This window comes from Phascolarctos cinereus, unplaced genomic scaffold (genome assembly GCF_003287225.1).
Source record: "Phascolarctos cinereus isolate Bilbo 61053 unplaced genomic scaffold, phaCin_HiC Scaffold_4;HRSCAF=312, whole genome shotgun sequence".
Lineage (NCBI taxonomy): Eukaryota > Metazoa > Chordata > Mammalia > Diprotodontia > Phascolarctidae > Phascolarctos > Phascolarctos cinereus.
Window position 1 is genome coordinate 663,757,078 of NW_027555847.1, and position 15,730 is coordinate 663,772,807.

Here is a 15,730-nt window from a genome sequence, read left to right on the forward strand (position 1 = left end):
CCTTGGGACCTACCAGAAGGAACAAGCCAACAAGACTTTCAGGCTCTAATCCCACCTAATTCCAGCCTTGGACTCAAGGCAGCAGTGGAGGGCTGGGAGGGGGTGTTTAGAGGATGGGGGGGGCATGCAGTCCTCCCAGCCCCAGATAAGCCTTTTTTTTCCTCTGCTTACCTCCCTAGCAGCTCCTCTCTGCCAATCCAGAACTTCCCCAGCCTTCACAGCTTAGGGCCCCCAGCCCTCAGCAGGAAAAGGGCTCTCTCATCAGCCCAGCCCAACCCAGCAGGGGTGGGCTCTCTCCCCTCTTCAGAGCTGCTTCAGCCTTTTACGAATCACACTGATCAATGTGCTTTTCAGGACAACACAAGGAAGCCTGAGAGGTAGATTGTGCTATTGTCATTATTCCCATTTTACAGATGAGGAAAGTGAGACTCAGAATGACTAGACAGCTGAGTTTATAAGTGTCAGAGCTGAGATTCCTGCTTAGGTCTCCAGAGTCTGATTCAGGTGCTCTTACTATTGTAGCTCCCTGCCCTCTAGAGCCCTCCAGACTCTCCTCCCTCTCTGCCCTTCCTCCCCCCAATCTCTGCCCTCCGCCTACTAAATCTTGTCTCCCACTATCTAGGCCTCCTAATTTTTCAGACCAGTGCCCTTTCCACTAGAACTATTTCTGCATGCCCTCCCATTTCCTTGTGCCTCCCACCAAAATCTTAGGCAGCTGGGTGGCTCAGTGCATGGGGTTCTGGACTTGGAATCATGAAGCTCTGAGGTCAAATCTTGCTTTAGACACCCATTAGCTGTGCAACTCTGGGCAAGTCTCTGGGCTGCACTTTGCTCATATGTGAAATGGGGATGATAATAGTGTCTACCTCCCAAGGTTTTTATGAGGAACACACACACATGTGTATGTGTAATACACATACATGTAGACAGACATGCATACACACACATATATATGTGTGTATATATGTGTGTGTATGTGTGTGTGTATATGTGTATATATATATATATATCTTTTCAAACTTCAGTGTGCTACATAAACACTAGCTATTATTCAGTGCTCCAGTGGCCATCCCCTCACTTACTCTTTCAGCCTCTCTTTTACCACTGTTGCCTTTCCATCTGCCTCCACACATGCTCCCATCTCTATAATCTTAAAATAACCTTCTCTTGGTCCTTCCCACCCCTGCCCCCAGACACCTTCCCATTTCTTTGCTCCCCTCTCTGCTAAATGATGGGGGAAAAAAACTACCTTCTACCTAAGGCTTCTACTTCCTCATAATCCTCTCTCTCTTCAATATCTCCCCCCACCACCACTCTACTGAAGTTGTTCTCTCCAAAGTGATCAACAATCTTCTTCTAATTATTAGAAATCTAAGGGCTTTTCTAGTCCACTTCCTCCTTAACCTCCATGCAGATTTTTTACACTTTTGGCTGCCCCACCTAGGTAGCCCAGTGCTGGGCCTGGGGTCAGGGAGACTTATCTTCATGAGTTCAAATCTGGCCTCAGATACTTACTAGCTTTGTGACCCTGGGCAAATCACTTAAGCCTGATTGTCTCAGTTTCCTCATCTGTAAAATAAGCTGGAGAAGGAAATGGCAAACCATTCCAGCATCTTTGCCAAGAAAACCCCAAAAGAGGTCACAAAGAGTTGGACATGACTGAAAAAAACCCCCCTGAAATGACCTCTATTGGATGTGCTCTTCTCAGCTTCAGGGACACATCATTTACCTGGCTTTCCCCCTATCTTTCTGACCACTTCTCCTCTGTCTCATCTGCTGGCTCTTCATTTTCTCAAGGGAACACAACAGAAGATTCCCCAGATCTTAGCAGAGCATCTGGCAAAGACTCTTGTGCCATTCTCACGGAAAAAGTGAGCATTTGCAAGCCAGTGGGATGACTAGGTAGATCTGGAACAGGTTGAATGACTGGACCCGAAGAATTGTCATTGAAAGTTCAATGTCAGGTTGGAAGAAAGTCTCCAGTGGAATACACCAGGGCTTTGTACTTGACCCTGTGCTGATTAACATTTTTATCAGTGACTTGGATTAAGGCATGGACAGCATTGGGTAGCTAATTTGTGGAGAACACAGAGCTGAGAGGGACAGTTAACACACTGTTTGGCAGTCAAGATACAGCACAATCTAGCTAGGACATTTTGCTGAATAAAATAAATGTAAATTCTTACACTTGGGTTCGAGTAATCAATGTCACAAATTACAAAGTAGAAGGGAAATAGCTAGATACAGTTCATGTTTTTTTAAAAAAAATCTGCAAGCTTCAATAGAATACAAGGTCAGCTGTGAAATATGACAGATGATAAATCTAATACAGTCTTGGATTCCATTAAAAGCTTGATGTTTGAGACTAGGAAGGGAATAGTCCCTCTGCATTCTGCCCTGGTCACAGCACATGAAAAAGTATTGTGTTCAGTTTTGAGTGCCACTTTATAAAAAAAAAATGATATTGATAAGCTGGAGAGGATCTGGAGGAGGGGCAGCTGTGTGGCGCCGTGGATATAACACTGGGCTCGGAATCATGAACACTTATCTCCATGAGTCAAATCTGGCCTCAGACACTTATTAGCTATATGACTATGGGCAAGTCACTTAACCCTGTTTGCCTCAGTTGCCTTATCTGTAAAATGATTTGAAGAAGTAAAAATGGCACAACACTCCACTATCTTTGCCAAGAAAATCCCAAATGAGGTCACAAAGAGTCAGACAGGACAATGACTTAACAATACGTCCAAAAGGGGGCAACCGTGATGGCAAAGGGCCTTGAGTCCATGTCCTAGGAGGACTGGTTGAAGGAACTTGGGCTGTCTAGCTTAGAGAAGAGAAGACATGAGAGCTGTCTTTAAATGCTTGAAAAACCATAACACAGAAGAAGGAACTGACTAGTTCTGCTTGACCCCAGAAGAAAGAACTTAGAGCAGTGGGGGAAGTTGGAAAGAAACAGAATTTGACTTGTTTTATAGACAATTTTTTTTTGTTGCAATTAGATTTACCCAGAAGGGGAATGGGCTGCCTCAAATGTTCCTCTTCACTAGAAAGCTACAAGGAAACGTTTGATGACCTTCTGCCAGATATGTTGTAAAGAAGATGATGTTTGTAAAGTACTTAGCACGGCGTCTGGCACACAGTAGGCATTTAATGAATTCTTGTTCCCTTCTTCCTTTTTTCCTCTCCCTTCACCTACTAATGGCACTGGATACCTTCTGGAGTTCCTTCCAACTCGGAGCAACTCTGATTCTCTCCCTTACCATGGTGCTTCCCCAAGGGTCTTCTTGTTACAAACTCTCTCCCTTGGCAATCTTATCCATTCCCATTCCTTCAATTACCATCTCAAGCGGAGTACTCTAAACTTGCATCTCTAATCCTGCTCTGCCTCGGAGCTCCAAGCCCACACTTCCAACTGACTGCAGGACATTTCTGTGTGGATGTCCCAATGGCACCCCCAAGTCAACACGTATGAAATTGAGCTGATTTTCTCTCTAACTCTGATCTTCCTTCCAAATTCCCTCCCTCCTGACTCCTCTTCACTGTCTTCTCCCATGTTTATAACCTTCCTGTTATTTTTGACTCTGCTCCTTTCCTATGCAATTAGTTGCCAAATCACATCAACTCCATCTCTAATCACCTTCTGTATTCCCATCTACCAGCCTGCCAGACCTGCAGGAAGCGAGATTGTAGACTCATAGAGCTGCAGCTAGAAGGATCCTTACAGGTAATCTCTGAACTTCATCTCTAAAATGGGGCCCAGAGAAGAAAAGGAACTTGCCCCAGAGTCACACAGGTGATGTACTGCGGAGTCGAGATTCGAACCTAGCTCCTTCACCTACAAGCCCAATGCTTTTTTTTTTCACCTTGCAGCTACTTGCACACCTTCCTGCCAACCTTCTCTCCTTCCTCCAATGACTTCTCCATAATGGTTAGGTGACACAATGGACAGAGCGCTGAACCTGGAGTCAGGAAGAACAGAGTTCAAATCCCATCTCAGACACTTACCAACCATGTGACCTGGGCAAGGCCCCTAACTCACCTTCTTCAGTTTTCTCATTTGTTAAATGGGAGTAATAATGGCACCTATCTCCCAAGGTTGTCATAAAGAACCAATAAAACAATATTTGGAAAGTTTTCACAAATCCTACAATGCCATAGAAATGCTAGCTATGATGATGATGATGATGATGACAGTGATGATGATGATGGTGATGATGATGATGATGTTAGAATCTTTCTTATGCATGGAGATGGTTACATGACTTACTGCTCAAAAATCTTCAGTGGCTCCTTAGTAACTGAAATTTGAACTCCTCTGCTGGTATTCAATGGATTCCAAAATCTGCCAGGACTTCAACCTTCCCAGCTTTATTTCAGTGTACTCCAAGTGCACTTGACAAACCAACCCAATTGGAGTACTCTCTCTCTCTGTCGTCTGAAAATATTCTCCCACCGCCACCATTTTTGGGGGTATTTTTAGGGTAGAAAATACCGTATTTTCTAAGCCTAGAATATTAGCCCCTCTCTCTTCCTATTGAATTCCTAGGCTTCTTTTGAAATAGAATTCAAGGGACAGGTAGATGGCACAGTGGATAGAGCACTGGCCCTGGAGTCAGGAGGACCTGAGTTCAAATCTGGCTTTAGACATGTAACACTCACTAGCTGTATAACTCTGGGCAAGTCACTCAACCCCAATTGCCTCACATAAAAAAAAATACAATTCAAATCCTACCTCCTCCAGGAAGCCTTACTTGATAACCTCAGTCTACGTACTCTTTCCTCCTCAAACCTCCCAAGGCACTTTGTATCTCTCTGATGTAAAGTGTGCATTATGGTCATTTGCATTTTTTAATCCCCTGACTAAACTATGAACTCTGTGAAGGCAGGAAACCATACAGTCATAGGGTCATAGAGCTAAAAGAAACCTTACAAGCCATTGAGCCTCACTTCTTCTTTTTACAGATGAGGAAACTGAGTCACAAAGAGATTAGGTGACTTGCGTAGGGTCACACAACTAAAAAGTAGGATTTGAACCTAAGTATTCATAACTCCTGAAGCAGCTAGGTGGCACAGTGGATAGAGCACTGCTCCTGAAGTCAGGAAGACCTGAGTTCAAATCTGGCCTCAGACACTAACTGTGTGACCTTGAGCAGGCCACTTAACCTCTGTTTGTTTTAATCAATTACAGAAGGGAATGGCAAACTATTGACGTATCTTTGCCAAGAAAACCCCACAGACAACATTGACATGCTGTGTGCTCCACGGGGTCACAAAGAGTCAGATACAACTGAAAAACAACAATTTTTGACTCCAAGTCCAAGCTTTATTTCCTATTCCCCAATACCTCTCCAATGAGAATGTATCTCATCTAAAATGTTAATCTCTTCCAGTTCCAGAATGGAACTGTGTGATCTGCATACAGAAGGAGGCCAATGAATGCAGCTGCTGGATTGACTGTTGTGTGAACACTGCTTTTATAAATGATCAGTGCATTGATTCTCATCACTCTCCTCCAGCAACCCAGAGTAATGAGAAAAGACCTAAACTAGGAGCCAGGAAAACAGGGGTTGGTTCCTTCCTCTCTAGCCCCTCATGACAATCTCCTAAAGTTCTAGACTATTGGGCAAATGTAAGTCACTTAGCTACTCTATGCCTCAGTTTTCTCATCTGTAAAATGGAGGAGAGGACATCAATGGCCTCTAAGATCCCTTCTGGCCCTAAATCTATGAAAATGATCCCATGAAGTCACTTCTCCTGTTGGCCTCTTCTCATTTATTATGGGAATAGTGATGTACAAGATTCCTTCTGGCTCTCTGAATGGAATTGGCTCATGAGAAGAGTGAGCTCTCTGTCACTGCAGGTGTTCGAGTTGAGGCTGGATGATGGAGGGAGCTATTCCTGGATTAGATAGATTTAAAAGGTCTCAAAAGAGTTCTGTGAATTTTCTATGGCCTTCCTTGCTGCCCTTCCCTCGATCTCTGGTTCTCATTATATTTTCTCTAATTTTTTCATCTTCCTTTCTTTTTTTGGTCTTTGGTTTCAGTCCCTCACTTTGTCTCGTATCCTTTCTCTCTCTCTCTCTCTCTCTCTCTCTCTCTCTCTCTCTCTCTCTCTCTCTCTCTCTCTCTCTCTCTCTCTCCAATTCTTTCCCCCCTCTCTCTTCTCACATCCTTTTCTTAAATGACCGGTTTTCCAAATTGACCATTAGAATGGATCATGAATGAGCAGAACCAGGAGAACATTCTACATGGTAACAGCAACACTGTGCAATGACCAACTTTGACAGACTTAGCTCTTCTCAACGCAATGATCTAAGACAAGTCGTAAAGATGCATGATGGAAAATGCTATCCACATCCAGAGAAAGAACCATGGAGGCTGAATGCAGATCTAAGCATACTATTTTCTCTTTTTTTTCTTTCTCGTGGTTTTCCCCTTTTGTTCTGATTCTCCTTTCACAACATGACTAATGTGGAAATATGTTTAATATGATTGTACATGTATAGTCTATATCATCATCTTGGGGAAGGGAAAGGGGAGGGAGGAGAAAAAAATTTAGAACTCAAGCTCTTATAAAAGTGAATGTTGAACACTAAAACTAAATAAATAAATAGAACAGATCATGAGGCCTGTGGTGTTGGGAGGGTGCAGGGAGGAAGGAACTGGCCCTGGGCCTGGGAGACAGCAACCTGAGTTTGGGGTTTAGCTCCACCACTGATTTGCTGTGTGACTTTGGGCAAGTCACCTAACATCTCTGGATCTCAGTTTCACAATCACGGTATCTCAGAACTGGAAGGAACTTCAGAGGTATCTGAGCAGATTATCTGAGCAGAAATCCCCTCCACAACGTCTCCAGCAAAGGATAAGGCAGACTTTATTTGAAGACCCTAAGGACTGAAGAACTCACTACTTGCTACCTCAGACACCCCATTCCACTTTTGGAAAATGCTAATGGTTGGTAAATTTTCTTTACAAAGATCTTAAACCTTTACAAGGATCTTAAACCAACTTCCACTCATTACCTCTGGGACTGAACAGAATAAATCTTAATGTATATAAGAATGATACTTCAGGACTCATCTTCCCCTACTTCTTCCCTTCTCCAGGCTAAACATTCTCAGTTCCTTCACCCCTTTCATAGTATGGTGTGGGTTCTAGGTCTCTCAGAATCACGGTCACCATTCCCAGCCACCCCACCTCTGACCCACTGTACTTTGTCAATATCCTTCCTAAAACATGGCACCTGGAACTGAACCACATTGGACATGCAGACTGGCTAGGCCAAAAGACAGGATCAATGGCTCTCAACACCCTCATTCTGGGTACTTTGTTTCTGTTACTGAAGCCCAGTATCAGGCTAGCTTCAGAGCTGCCATATCTCACTGCTGACTCTTATTAAACTCAGTTGAGTAAATCTCCTAAATGCTCTATTTTTTTCTTTCTCCTGCCTTAAAAATATTTTTATTCATCTTTTTGGGGTTTTTTAAAAATCACTTTTATTTCCAAAGATATCCTTCTTCCCTCCCCAGCAAGCCATCCTTTGTAGTGAAGAATAAAAGACAGAAAAAGTAATTCAAAGAACTAACCAACTCTCCAAATGAGTCTGGCAATATATATACAATCCTATTCATCATCTCTGCAAAGAAGGGAAGGAAATGCATTTATTCTTCTTAGTCATTGTATTTCCTTCCTCCCTTTCTCTCTCTCTCTCTCTCCTCTCTCTCTCTCTCTCTCTCCTCTCTCGTTAAGTGACTTGCCTAGAGTCACACAAGTAATGTCTGAGGCCAGATTTGAACTCAGGATCTCCTAACTCTAGGGCCAGTGTTCTATCCCCTGCACCACCTAGCTGTCCTATGTTTTCAAAATATTCAGGTTTGGGGCTAGTTTGGTTTTTTTTTTTTATCTATCCATTTACATTGTTGTGTCTATCCATATACATCATTATGAGGTCGTTCTGCTGATTCTACTTCTGTCACTTTAACCTTCACAAGCACTGCTAAGCCTATACCTCTCTCATGGAGTGCCCTCTGCAGCTTCTTCATCTAGAACGTGGGGAGGAGTTATTAGGTGGTCTCTAAGGGCCCTTCCAGTTCTAAAATTCTCTGCTCTAAGCCTTCCAGGTCCAACAATAGAGATTCAGGGCCTCAGAGATTAGAACCAGCCAGAACAGCAGAAGTGAGCATCAATCCTCAGCCGCAGCCTCAGCTTCCTGGCTCCTTCAATGCAGCCCAGGGTATAGCCCAAAAGAGGTCAGAAGCCTGCAAGAAAAGTCCCAGCTTGGGGACAGCTAGGTGGCACATTGGATAGAGCATCGGCCTTGAAGTCAGGAAGGACCAGAGTTCAAATCCAGCCTCAGACCAAACACTTGACACTTCCTATATATGTGACCCTGGGCAAATCAGTTAACCCCAATTACCTTAAAAAAAAAAAAAAGAAAAGTCCCAGCCACTGGCAGGAGCAGTGATGTTGGGATCATCTCACAACCCTTTTCCTACCATCTAGCCCCAACCTGCCTCCAACCAACATTTTCGGCCATATTTTGTCCAACCTTAATGTCTTTGTGTGTGTGTGTGTGTGTGTGAGTTTGTATGTGCATACATTGTTTCCTTGGATAGATAATAAGCTCTCTGAGGGCAGGGGCTATTTCACTTATGTCTTTGTAACTCCAATGCCCAGCCCAGTGCTTGGCACATAGCAGAGGCCTGATTAATGAGTGTTGGTTGCAGCCAGACTGGCCTGCTCTCGATAGGCTCCAATCTGTCCCTGCCCAGTTCTGCTTCTGGGCATCATATTATAAGATCTTCTCTATAACTCGAGAAAAGACTCTCTTGTTTTCTTTGCTAATTGCCCCCTTCCGGTCCAACCCCAGCTCAGGCATCCCTTCCTCCGTGAAGCCTACACTGATCCTCCCTGGCTCAAAGTACTTCCCCCTCCTAGAACGATGTCATCTGGGTTTCTTCTTTGTGTGTTGTGGTGGAAAAAGTATTGGACTGGGGAGGGTGGGGTGGGTCAAAGGGACCATGGATTCATGTTCTGGCTTTGCAACTAATTTACTGTGTGACCCCAGGCAAGTCACTTGACTTCTCTGCCTCAGTTTTCTCACCTGTAAAATGAAGAGGGTCAAACTCAATGACCTCCAAACCTCTTTCAGCTCTAAATCTATGATCCACCTCAAGGACAGGGGCACCTTAAGTTTGTTTTGGTTTTGTGCCGCTGTGCCTAGCACAGTGCTTGGTACATAACAGGAGCCAGATAAGCTTTTGTTGAACTTCATCTCCAAGGTTCTGTTCAGTCCTAATATCCTGCGGTTCTTTGACCTGTCATCCTTGGGCATGAATGCTAAATCCCTTCTTTAGAATCCAAACTCTCTGAGGACAGGTACCATGGTACTCTTCATCACCGCATCTCTCCCAGTGCCAAGCACAGTGCCTTGCCTATAGCAAGTATTTTAAAAAATATATGTTGAATTGAATTGAAAATCTGTTTATAGCACATAGCAGAAAGGGCACCAGCTTGGAAGCCAGGAGAGCCAGGAAGCCTCAGATACTCTTGGTTGGGTTTGCTATGTGACTCTGGGCAAGCTACTTGCCCTTTCTGGGCCTTAGTTTCTCCTACCATAAAATGGGGGTGGGGTAAGTGAACAAGATGACATCTTAGGGACTTTCCATCTTTAATGCTCTGCAATTCTATTGCTTTATAATTTCTCCTGCCATCATGGAGGGCTAGGCTGAGAGAAATTTCCATGGGTTGGCAAAGTTTCAAAGCAATCCAGATCTCCAAGGGGCTGTCCCTAATACACAGAAATCCTGCTGCAGAAGCAAAATTTGCCCTCATCACAACAAATTAGACAGCTTTTGATGGATACCATTAATTCCTGTCCATCTCTATTTGCGGCATTTAGCGGGTGAAGGGATACAGGACTGGGCAGGGCCTGCTGGGGACTGAAAGAGCCTCTCTAGCCAAGGTTATTAAGGAAGGAGCTCTGGGGGCAGTAGTGGCTCTGGCTGCATGGGGCTTTTGGGAGCAGCTTCGTTAAAGGGAGGAAGGCTCTTTTGTGTGGCCTTATCCTTTCTGGCTGACCCCAGGGCACTTGGAGGCAGGTTAAGAGGCCTCATCCAGGGCCCTTCTCCAAGCCAGAGAGGGGAAAACTGGGTTTTCTGGTAATTTCCTCCCCTCCCTGATCCAATAGGAAAGAGGATTGGAGAAGGGGGAAGGGAGATGGGAAGAGGCAGGAGAAACTTTAAAATGGCCATGCCCACCCAAATCATGGAGCATCAGGGCAGGCTATTCAGCTCTGAAAGCTGTGCAACCTTGGGAAAATCCCCTCACTTCCCCAGGGCTTGAGTTTCTTCACCTGTAAAATGAAGAGGTTGCTGTCTAAGGCAGGAGTTCCTAACCTGGGCTTCATGAATTTGGTTTTAAAAGTGATTTTGATAAGCACAGTTCAGCATAGTCAGTTTCCTTTGTAATATTGCATAATTTATTTTGTGATCTAAGCACATTCTTTTGAGAAGAAGCCCTCAGGTTTCCCCAGAATGATGGTCAAATCTCAATAACACAAAGGTAAGAATTCCTGCTCTTAGGCATCTTCCTGCTCTCTGATCTTTTATAAAAAAGGAAGAGGGACCCCAGGAAGATGCAGCCTTTCCCCTTACCCCACCTCCAACAGACAGAACAAGGGATGGGGAAAAGATGAGTGGCTCAGTCAGTGTGTGGGAAAGAGCCCTGCTTCAGGAGACAGGAAAGCTGCCAGTGACTGCCCATGTGACCTTGGACTAGTCACTTCCACTCTCTTGGCTTCAGTTTCCTCATTTGTCAAAAGATCGATAGGATAGGTATAAGAAAAAACACTGCAAACTGTCAAATGCCGGGTGATTTCTAGCTGGAAAGAACGCTAGAGATCATTTAGTCCCAACTCATCCTCTATCAAAGGAGGACGCCTAGGCCCAGAAAGGAGACTCATAAACCTTAAAGCTCTCTATAAATAATAATGATAATTTGACTTACCCAAGGTCATGCACATAGTGAAGAACAGATTGTTGTTGAGTCATTTTTTAGTCATGTCCGACTCTTCATGACCCCATCTGGGGTTTTCTTGGCCAAGATGTAGGAGTGGTTTGCCATTCCTTCTCCAGCTCATTTCACGGATGAGGAAACTGAGGTAGACAGGGTTAAGTGATTTGCCCAGGGTCACACAGCTAGTAAATGTCAGAGGAGGGATTAAAATGAGTCTTCCTGACTCCAGGCCCAGCACTCTATCCATTGTATCACCTGGCTGCTCTAAAGAGCAGAATCAGGATTCAGATTAAGGTTCTCTGACGAATATTTCACATAGCAAGCATCTATGTAGCACTTTTAAGGTTTGCAAAGAGCTTTTCAAATATCTCATTTTGTCCTCATAGCAATCCTAGGAGGTAGATGATATTATTATTCCCATTTCACAAATGGGGAAATTGAGGCAAGCAGAAGTTAAGTGACTTGGCCAGGATCACATTGCTAAGAAATGTCTTAGGTAATTTCCCACCCTGCTGCACACCTTTGGGGGGTCTTTATTATATCCCTTCCCCAACCCTGGCAGATACTTTACCTTCCAAACCACCTCACTTTTCATCTTCCTTTTTTGTGCTGCCTTCTGCCATTGGATTGTAAGCACCTTGAGAGCAAACTATCTTTCCTTTTCATATTTATATCCCCAGGGCTTAGCATGGTACCTGGCACATACAAGGTGCTTAATAAATGCTTATTGACTGGCCAGTTTTGAATTCAGATCTTCCTGACTCTAGACCAGTGCTCTGGCCACAGTATTGCTCAGCTGTCTCTAAATCCAACACTCTTTCCATCAGACCAGGCTTCCTCTATGCATGTGAACTAGTGCATTACTAATATGTAATAAAGCTATGAATTGTCTTGGGGCAGAACCTCCCAGTGCCCATCACCTCCCTGAGGAATAATGAGAAGTTAAGTCAAAAGAGAGAGAAAGAGAAGAGAGAGAGACAGAGAGACAGAGACAGAGACACAGAGAGATAGAGACAAAGAGACAGAGACAGAGATAGAGACAGAGAGACACACAGAAAAAGACACAGAGAGAGAGCCAGAGACAGACAGACAGACAGAGAGACAGTCACAGAGAGACAGAGACAGAGAGACAGAGAAATGCACAGAGAGAGACACAGAGGGATAAAGAGCCAGAGACAGACAGAGAGGCAGAGAGACAGAGGGAGGCAGAGAGAGAGAGAGAGGGAGGGAGAGAGGGAGAGGGGAAGAGACAGACAGAGACAGAGACAGAGTGACAAGAGAGACAGAGACAGAGAGGCAGAGGGGCCGAGAGACAAAAACAGAGATAGACAGAGGGAAAGACACAGCGATAGGAGACAGTGACAGAGAGAGAGACAGACAGAGACACATAGAAAGACAGATAGAGAGACAGAGATAGACAGAGACAAAGACATGGAGAGTGAGTCAGAGAGACAGAGACAGACACACAGTGAGAAAGACACAGAGAGAGACAGATACGGAGACAGACAGAGAGACAGAGACACAGAGGGAGAAAGAGAGAGAGAGACAGAGGCTAAGGCCTCAAATACTAGGGTGAAGAGTCTAGACTTCCTCCCATAGGCTGTGAAGGGGCCTTATGAGGTGTCTCAATCAAGGGGATCATATTCCAAGCATGTTTGAGCAAAGAATATGGCAGCCTGGGCAAGAGTGATGGCCTAGGTGGGAACACTCAGAGAGGGTGAAATTTTAACAGGCAGTATGTGTCCCACCCAGCCTCTTTCTGCATTTGGAGGATGTGGGGGAAGCTTTCACAAAAGAATGCCATAGACCAGTAATAACTATAGCCATAGGCCTCTATCACAGCATGTTTTAACTCACACAAGGGAAGGTCTAAGTATGAACATGAGCTCCGCAGAGGTGGGAGTCTGAGAGCAGGGATGACCAAGGAAGGCTGTAACCAGAGAGGCCTTGGAAACCTTGATATGATGATTCTGAGGCCATGGAAGGGGAAGGAAAGGGGGTGAGGCTCAAGGTCAGCCATGGTCCCTTGGAGAGACTCCCACAGCCAGCTTTAGGCCCTCTCCATTGTCCTAGAACACACGGTAATGGCATCTCCTTCCACACAGGGGAAATCCACTGGTTTTATGGGAAACTGGGTTGAAGGCAGGGAAGGTCAATTTCTCCAAAACTGGCTGGCAAGATCCTGGCTATACCAGCATCAAATAAGGATGCTTCCTGCACATGGTACGGAAGTCTGGGGAAGTTTCCAGAAAAAGGGCAGGAATAGGAGACTTTAGGGCAAGGGGAGGGGATGGAGCCACAGTAAAGGTAACCTGCCAGAGGAAAGCCAGCCCTCCCCCAACCCCAAACCAGAGAGGTGTTTTAGACTATCATAGTGTGGCATAGCATTATTGCAGTGGATTTAGAGGAGCTGGGTTCAAATCCCAGCTCTGTGACTTTCTAGCTGTGGAATCTTGGGCAAGTGACATAATTTAAGTCATTCTGGGCAGTCACTTCTTTACCTACAGAATAAGAGGGTCAGACTAGCTGACCTTGCAGGTCCGTTCCAACTCTGATGACTACTACCTATTGGGCATTTTTATCCCCCTCTGTGACGAGCTCTTCTCCAAGTGGAATATGGCCATCCTCACAATCTGGCATCCGAGGCCAGGTCTAGGACTCCTGGGGGAGACCATGGGGGTGTTGGGGCCTGAATGGGCAGAGAAGTGGAACGAGGCCATTTCTTAGGAAAAGCAGCAGGAGGGCCACTGCAGGCATCCCTGTCACCCTGAGAAGCCAACAGCTCTTAATTAGAGCAGGTGTTCAGCGTCCACGGCATGAAGATTGTCTAGACATCAATTCTAGCCTGGACCTTTGGGGGGCCCAGCTTGGTCTGGTGGTCTCTGTCTTAGACAGGGCCGGGGGATAGTGGGACAAGGTAGGGTGGAGGGGGGGACCGGTGGTACTGGAGAAGAGAATGCAAGAGCCAGAAAAAAGCATTCCCCTGGGCCACTGCTTGAAAGCCAGAGAATCACAGAATCTTAGAGCTGGAAGAAAACTCAGAAGGTATCTGGGAACATACTTTCTCTACAGTAGCAACAACAATAACATGACAATAGCTAGCATTTGTAGCACTTTAAGGTTTCCAAAGCACTGGACATATATTTAACTCATTTGAGCCTCACAATAACCCTGGGAGATGGATATTATTGTTATTATTATCCTCATTTTACAGATAAGAACATTGAGGTGCAGAGGGATAAGTGACTTTCCCAGAGCCACACAGGTAGTTAAGCGTCTTGAGGCAGATTTCCTGACTCCAAATCCAGCACTCTATTTACCAATTCTACCAGCTGCCTAGGGACCAAAGTCCTGACAAAGTGGCCATCCTAAGACCTCCCAGACTGGGGGAAGAGTCCTTCCCAAGTCAATCCATTCACCTTTCACATGCAGCTCTCCTTGTCAGGAAGCTTTTCTGACATTGAGCCCCAATCCACATGACTCAACTCCCATCCGGTGCTCTGAGTCCTGTCCTCTGGGCCCAAGCAGAGTAAGCCTCACCTTCCTTCCCAGTCACAAAGCTAGATAAATAGATCCTCAGAAGCTACCTAATCCAAACCCCTCGTTTCACAGAGGAGGAAACTGAAGCCAGGAAGGTTAAGTAACTTAGCCAATGTCACGCGGCTAGTGTCAGAGGTGAGACTTGAAGTAGGTCATTCAATTCCCAAGTTGATGCTCTTTCCATTGAACCAAGATGCCTTCTGGGGGGGGGGGCGCAATTGAGGTTAAGTGACTTACCCAGGGTCACACAGTGTGAAGTGTTTGGTCTGGGGCTGGATTTGAACTCAGGTCCTCCTGACTTCAGGGCTGGTGCTCTATCTTAGCTGCCCCCCAAGATGCCATCTTAATAGAGTGTAAGCTTCCGCTGTGGAATGTTAGCTCCTGGTGAGCAGGGATGTTTTTCAATCTTGTCTTGGTATTGTAGCACCAAGGACAGTACTTTACACGTGGTAGGTGTGGGAATGAATGAATGGTGTAAATAATAATAATAATGTGAATAATATTGTTATAGATATAAATATTAGTGATGATAATTGTATCACCTCCCTCTCTGGGTGGTTATGAAGAAAGCTTTTTGAAGCCTTTAAAATGATAGAGAAAAATGGAAATTGCTATTAACACTTTGGCTCCAGGATTGTGCCCCTTCAGCACTCTGATCTTCTGGTAACTCCCTTGGGTCAAGCAGGGAGAACTGAGGGCCTCACAGGAGGCATGTTAAGTGTAAAATGTCTCACACCTTGCATTTTCTCTGCTTTGATAATGGTTCTTCATTTTATCTTACTGTGAAGCTTACAAAGCAATTTCTCCCCAACCAGCCCCCACTCCATCTTCCCACCATGAGGGAGATCATACTCTCCATCGACAACTGAAGAAACTGAGGCTCACCCAAGGTCACCAAGCAAGGACAGGATCCCGGTGCTCTTGCTACCATCAAATGCCACTCTAGCTACAAACTTCGGGGGCCAGGCTTTCCTGGGCTTTGATCCCAGACCCCTTGTCAAATCAGCTGAGTTAAGAGAAAGAAGAGAGGGGAGGGGCTCAGGGTGGGCCTGGCTAAGCCTGGAAACCCTTCCCCCATCAGCCCTAGCCTCTTATTCCTTTGGCTCCCCTCCCCAGCCCTGGCATTGACGAGTGACCTGGCATTCCCGAGGTGCCGGGAAAGCATTCAAAAA